The sequence below is a fragment of the Mustelus asterias genome, chromosome 24 (genome assembly GCF_964213995.1).
Source record: "Mustelus asterias chromosome 24, sMusAst1.hap1.1, whole genome shotgun sequence".
NCBI lineage: Eukaryota > Metazoa > Chordata > Chondrichthyes > Carcharhiniformes > Triakidae > Mustelus > Mustelus asterias.
In genome coordinates this window covers 55564370-55572181 of record NC_135824.1, presented here as the reverse complement: position 1 = coordinate 55572181, position 7812 = coordinate 55564370, and positions in this window count along the sequence as shown.

Sequence of the window (7812 nt, the reverse complement as noted above, 5' to 3'; positions counted from 1 at the left end):
GTTTCAAGGGCAACTAGGGATGGGCAACAAATGTTGGCTCAACTCGTGACGCCCATGTCCCATGAATGAATGAAAAAGAGAAAAAAACATCTTTAACTCAGTGGAACTTGTTGAGGTGGATAGTATTTATGGAGAAAAGCCAGATAAACATGAGTGGGAGCGGGGGGAAGGAATAGCGGGAATGCTGATCGAGTGAGATGAGGTAGGGCAGGAGGTGGTTTGTTCGAAACATAAAAACTAGCATGCACAAATCGGGCAGAATGGCCTGTTTTTCCGTGCTGTACATTCTATGTGACACCAAACAATTTGTGTGAAAAACTCTAGCCTTACAACTGTTTGGAACTTCCTCTTCCAGTTCCATATTTCACACACACCAGAGGCGGGGATTTACAGGCTCGCTTGTCCCAAATCCTGCTCGAGGTCAATGGATCTTCCCATGGTCCGCCCCTCGCCCGCTCCGATTGCCATGGGGGGTGGGGTGGTAAAATTCCAAAAGTCAGTGTTACCTTTCGGGTAAGAGATTCTGTAACACTTAACTTCCAGGCATTCCACAGATAAAGTTTATTTATTAGTCACAAGTGAGGCTTACATTAACACTGCAATGAAGTTACTGTGAAATTCCCCTAGTCGCCTGTTTGGGTCAATGCACCCTAACCAGCACGTCTTTCAGACTGTGGGAGGAAACCGGAGCACCCGGAGGAAACCCATGCAGACACGGGGAGAATGTGCAAACTCCACACAGACAGTGACCCGACATGGGAATCGAACCCGGGTCCCTGGCGCTGTGAAGCAGCAGTGCTAACCACTGTGCCACCGTGCTGCCCCCATACAGCACAGGGTTAGATACAGAGTAAAGCTCTCTCTCCACTGTCTCCCATCAAACACTCCCAGGACAGGTACAGCACGGGGTTAGATACAGAGTAAAGCTCCCTCTACACTGTCTCCCATCAAACACTCCCAGGACAGGTAAAGCACAGGGTTAGATACAGAACAAAGATCCCTCTACACTGTCTCGATCAAATACTCCCAGGACAGGTCCAGCGCGGGGTTAGATACAGAGTAAAGCTCCCTCTACACTGTCCCCCATGAAACACCCGCAGGACAGGTAAGCACAGGGTGAGATACAGAGTAAAGCTCCCTCTACACTGTCCCTAATCAAACACTCCCAGGACAGCTACAGCATGGGGTTAGATACAGAGTAAAGCTCCCTCTACACTGTCTCCCATCAAACACTCTCAGGACAGGTAAAGCACGGGGTTAGATACAGAACAAAGCTCCCTCTACACTGTCTCGATCAAATACTCCCAGGACAGGTGCAGCATGGGGTTAGATACAGAGTAAAGATCTCTCTACACTGTCCCCATCAAACACGCCCAGGACAGGTAAAGCACGGAGTTAGATACAGAGTAATGCTCCCTCTACACTGTCCCCATCAAACACTTTACTCTGTATCTAACCCCGTGCTGTACCTGTTCTGGTGGTGTTTGATGGGGACAGTGTAAATGGAGCTTTATTCTATATCTAACCCCGTGCTGTCCCTGTCCTGGGAGTGTTTGATGGGGACAGTGTAGAGGGAGCTTTACTCTGTATCTAACCCCGTGCTGTCCCTGCCCTGGGAGTGTTTGATGGGGACAGTGTAGAGGGAGCTTTACTCTGTATCTAACCCCATGCTGTCCCTGTCCTGGGAGTGTTTGATGGGGACAGTGTAGAGGGAGCTTTACTCTGTATCTAACCCCATGCTGTACCTGTCCTGGGAGTGTTTGATGGGCACAGTGTAGAGGGAGCTTTACTCTGTATCTAACCCCGTGCTGTCCCTGTCCTGGGAGTGTTTGATGGGCACAGTGTAGAGGGAGCTTTACTCTGTATCTAACCCCGTGCTGTCCCTGCCCTGGGAGTGTTTGATGGGGACAGTGTAGAGGGAGCTTTACTCTGTATCTAACCCCATGCTGTCCCTGTCCTGGGAGTGTTTGCTGGGGGCAGTGTAGAGGGAGCTTTACTCTGTATCTAACCCCATGCTGTACTTGTCCTGGGAGTGTTTGATGGGGACAGTGTAGAGGGAGCTTTACTCTGTATCTAACCCCATGCTGTACCTGTCCTGGGAGTGTTTGATGGGCACAGTGTAGAGGGAGCTTTACTCTGTATCTAACCCCATGCTGTACCTGTCCTGGGAGTGTTTGATGGGGACATTGTAGAGGGAGCTTTACTCTGTATCTAACCCCGTGCTGTACTGGTCCTGGGAGTGTTTGCTGGGGGCAGTGTCGAGGGAGCTTTACTCTGTATTTAATCCCCTCAATTGAGGATGTCAAAACTGAGATTGCTAGATGTTTTTTGTGATTGTTTAAATGATTAGTACAAAGGTGGATAGATGCACGTCTTTGGTCTCAGTAACGGTGACCATGAAACTATCATCGATTGTTGGAAAAACCCACCTGGTTCACTAATGTCCTTTAGGGAAGGAAATCTGCCGTCCTTACCCGGTCTGGCCGACATGTGACTCCAGAACCACAGCAATGTAGTCGATTCTTAAATGCTCCTCTGAAACGGCCTTCCCACAAAGAAGAAACAGTAAAATGGGGAATAAGAACATTGGTCTTGTATACTTTAAAATGGAAAACCCGTAAAATGGGCAAATAAGAATATGGGTCCTTCCTTTTCCCTTCTGGGTGGCAAGACACTTGATCAAGAGGCAATTAGGGATGGACAACAAATGCTGGGCCTTGTCAGCGCTACCCACTTCCCAGGAATGAATAAGGAAAAGTAACCCATGCTGGTTCACACCAGATTTCCTGTTGCTTCATCTCGCTCTATCAGCATATCGTTCTATTCCTCTCCCCCTCCATAGGGTGACATGGTGGCACAGTGGTTAGCGCTGCTGCCTCACAGTGCCAGGGACCCGGGTACGATTTGAGCTTCGGGTGACTGTCTGTGCGGAGTCTGCATGTTCCCCCTGTGTCTGCGTGGGTTTCCTCTGGGTGCTCCAGTTTCCTCCCACAGTCCAAAGATGTGCAGGTTAGATGGATTGGCCATGCTAAATTGTCCCTTGGTGTCCAAATATGTGCAGGTTAGGTGGATTGGCCAGGCTAAATTGCCCCTTAGTGTCCAAATATGTGCAGGTTAGGTGGATTGGCCATGCTAAATTGCCCCTTAGTGTCCAAATATGTGCAGGTTAGGTGGATTGGCTATGCTATAATTGCCCCTCGGTGTCCAAAGATGTGTAGATTAGGTGGATTGGCCATGCTAAATTGCCCCTTAGTGTCCAAAGATGTTCAGGTTAAGTGGATTGGCTATGTTAAGTTGACCCTTAGTGTCCAAAGATGTGCAGGTTAGGTGGATTGGCTATGCTAAATTGCCCCTTAGTGTCCAAAGATGTGGTTAGGTGGATTGGCCATGCTAAATTGCCCCTTCGTGTCCAAAGATGTGCAGGTTAGGTGGACTGGCCATGCTACATTGCCCTTTGGTATCCCAAAATGTATAGGTTAAGGGGATTAGTGGGGTACATATGTGGGGTTACAGCATAAACCTGGGTAAAAGTCAGTACAGACTCGATGGGCCGAGTGGCTTCCTACTGCACAGGGATTCAATTATTCTATACTATTGGCCTCAACTAGCCACATGTTAGCGTGTTCAACATTCTCCCCACCCTTGACTAATGCTCCCAGCTTAGGTTTGGCCTTGGGTTTGACTGCGACGCCACCCATGGTCGACTCCATCTCGGATCTTGCTCGGAGAGGATTAGCAGCGGGGACGGCCTCCTGGAATTGTACACTGCAAGAGGCAAAGTCCGCCATCCAGGGCAGCGGGGAACGCGAAGTGGCTGCCCCCTCACGTCATCCCAAGATGTCCAGTACCAACTCGATTGTATCAAACCTGACTTGGAACGGTATCAGTGTTGTTGGGTCAAAATCCTGAAATTCCTCCCAGCGCCTTTCTAATGGACTAGGGAACAAATGATTTAAGGTTAATTGACAAAAAAAATCTCCAGTGAGGACAGGGTGGTTGAGTAGAGAAATAATTTAATACAACAAGTTTTGTTGGTCTGGACTGCACCACCCAAGAGGGCAGAAGCAGGTAAAATATCATTTTCAAAAGACATTCGAAAAAGATAATGTTTACAAGGCTACGGGAAAGGGCGAATGGATCTTTGAAGGAGGCAGCACATGCATGAATGCGCACCTCCCCTGCTGTATGATATCTATCGCTCCCTAACAGCACTGTGGGTGTACCTACACAGTAAGAGTTTTAACAACACCAGGTTAAAGTCCAACAGGTTTATTTGGTAGCAAATGCCATTAGCTTTCGGAGCGCTGCTCCTTCGTCAAATGGAGTGGAAATCTGCTCTCAAACAGGTGTACCTACACCCACAGTGACTGCAGTGGATCAAGAAGGCAGCTCGCCACCACCTTCTCGAGGGGCAATGAGGGATGGGCAATCCATGCCAACGGTCCCCCAATCCAAGAATGGATAAAGGTAAACGGACAGGTACGTAGCCACGGGCACAGTGCTGAGTGATTCGGAGTCACATCAAACCCTTTGTCATAAATGTCAGGATGTTGCGATAATTTAATTGATCTTAGCACCTCACTGTGCCAGGGACCCGAGTTTGATTCCAGCCTAGGGCGACTGTGTGTGTGTGGCGTTTGCACGTTCTCACCTGTGCCTGCGTGGGTTTCTTCTGGGTGCTCCGGATTTCTCCCACACTCCAAAGATGTGTAAGTTAGGTGGATTGGCTATGCTAAATTGTCTCTTAGTGTCCAAAGAAGTGCAGGTTCGATGGATTGGCTATGGTAAATTGCCCCTTAGTGTCCAAAGATGTGCAGGTTAGGGGGATTTGCCAAACTAAATTGCTCCTTTGTGTTCAAAGATGTGCAGGTTAGGTTGATTGGCTCTGCTGAATAATCCTTAGTATCCAAAGATGTGCAGGTTAGGTGGATTGGCCGTGCTAAATTGTCCCTTAGTGTCCAAAGATGTGCAAGTTAGGTCGATTGGCTCTGCTGAATAATCCTTAGTATCCAAAGATGTGCAGGTTAGGTGGATTGGCCGTGCTAAATTGTCCCTTAGTGTCCAAAGATGTGCAGGTTAGGTGGATTGGCTATGCTGAATAATCCTTAGCATCCAAAGATGTGCAGGTTAGGTGGATTGGCCATGCTAAATTGCTCCTTAGTGTCCAAGGGTGTGCAGGTCATGGTGATTAGTGGGGTAAATATTAGTGGGGTTACTGGGATAGGGCAGGGGCCTGAGCCTGGGTAAGATGCTCTGTCAGAGAATCGGTGCAGCCTCGATGGGCCAAATGGCCTCCTTCTGCACTGCAGAGATTCTATTCTGTGTTATGCCTGGTCGGAATAGCTCCTGTGTTGATTGTCTTAATGATCACGGTGCTGTTGGTGAGTCGCCTTTCCGATGGATTGGGAAACAAGACTTTGCCTTTCCCAGTGACCATCCCCGAGTCTCCAGAAAGGGCTCAGTGTCACTCCACGGCCCACCTCTGAAACCTCAACAGATCCTTCCTTGGCCAGGGCTCCTTTCCCCCGCAGAACAGCCGAATATTTCTCCCAACTTCAGAATTCTCACTCCACCTGGACCCCGCCCCTGTCCTCGTCCCCGCTGCATCGTGGTGTCATGGCTAGACTATTAATCCAGAAACCCTGCTAATGTTCTAGGGGACACGGGTTCGAATCCCGCCGCGGCAGATGGTGGAATTTGAATTCAATAAAGAATATCTGGAATTAAGAAACTACTGATGACCATGAAACCATTGTCGGAAAAACCCATCTGGTTCACTAATGTCCCTTTAGGGAAGGAAATCTGCCATCCTTACCCGGTCTGGCCTACATGTGACTCCAGAGCCACAGCAATGTGGTTGACTCTCAACTGCCCTTCAAGGGCAACTAGGGATGGGCAACAAATGTTGGCCCCGCCAGCGACGCCCATGACCCACGAATGAATAAAAAAAACCCCACCTTCCTGTGTGTCATGGATTTCTCTGTGAGTGACCCTTCAACCAAGGGGAACAGCTGCTCCTTATCCACTCTGTCCATGCCCCTCATAATCTTGTACACCTCGACCAGGTCGCCCCTCAGTCTTTTCTGCTCCAACGAAAAAACCCAAGCCTATCCAACCTCTCTTCATAACTTAAATGTTCCGTCCCAGGCAGCATCCTGGTGAATCTCCTCTGCACCTCTTCCAGTGCAATCACATCCTTCCTATAATGTGGTGATCAGAACTGCACACAGTACTCTAGCTGTGGCCTCACCTCATCTTTGGACACTTAAGGGGCAATTTAGCATGGCCAATCCACCTAACCTGCACATCTTTGGACACTAAGGGGCAATTTAGCCTGGCCAATCCACCTAACCTGCACATCTTTCGACATTAAGGGGCAATTTAGCATGGCCAATCCACGTAACCTACACATCTTTGGACACTAAGGGGCAATTTAGCATGGCCAATCCACCTAACCTGCACATCTTTGGACACTAAGGGGCAATTTAGCATGGTCAATCCACGTAACCTACACATCTTTGGACACTAAGGGACAATTTAGCACAGCCAATCCACGTAACCTACACTTCTTTGGACACTGAGGGGCAATTTAGCATGGCCAATCCACCTAACCTACACATCTTTGGACACTAAGGGGCAATTTAGCACGGCCAATCCACCTAACCTGCATATCTTTGGACACTAAGCGATAATTTAGCATGGCAAATCCACTTAACCTGCACATCTTTGGACACTAAGGGGCAATTTAGCATGGCCAATCCACCTAACCTGCATATCTTTGGACACTAAGCGATAATTTAGCATGGCCAATCCACCTAACCTGCATATCTTTGGACACTAAGCAATAATTTAGCATAGCCAATCCACTAACCTGCACATCTTTTAGCCGCTGGGTTTAGGAGTGTCATAAGAACATAAGAAATAGGAGCAGAAGTAGGCCATCTAGCCCCTCAAGCCTTCTCCGCCATTCAATAAGATCATGGCTGATCTGATAGTGGGTTCAGTTCCACTTACCCGCCCGCTCCCCATAACCCTTAATTCCCTTAATGGTTAAAAATCTATCTAGCTGTGACTTAAACACATTTAACGAGGTAGCCTCTACTGCTTCATTGGGCAGAGAATTCCAAAGGTTCACTACCCTCTGGGAGAAGAAGTTCCTCCTCAACTCTGTTCTAAATTGACTCCCCCGTATTTTGAGGCTATGCCCCCTAGTTCTTGTTTCCACTGTAAGTGGAAATAACCTCGCTGCTTCTACCCTGTCTAGCCCCTTCATTATCTTATATGTCTCTATAAGGTCTCCCCTCAACCTTCTAAACTCCAATGAGTACAGGCCCAGTCTACTCAATCTCTCCTCATAAGCTAACCCCCTCATCTCCGGAATCAACCTGGTGAACCCCTCCAAAGCTGATATATCCTTTCTTAAATAAGGGGACCAAAATTGTACACAGTACTCTAGGTGCAGCCTCACCAGTACCCTGTACAGTTGCAGCAAGACCTCCCTGCTTTTATACTCCATCCCTCTCGCGATAAAGGCCAACATTCCATTTGCCTTCTTGATCACCTGCAAACTGAGTTTTTGCGATTCATGCACAAGGACCCCCAGGTCCCTCTGCACAGTAGCATGTTGTAATTTTTCACCGTTTAAATAATAGTCCATTTTACTATTATTCCTTCCAAAGTGGATAACCTCACACTTACCAACGTTATACTCCATCTGCCAGATCCTTGCCCACTCACTTAGCCTATCCAAATCTCTCTGCAGACTCTCTGCGTCCTCCACGCAATTTGCTTTCCCACTCATCTTTGTGTCAT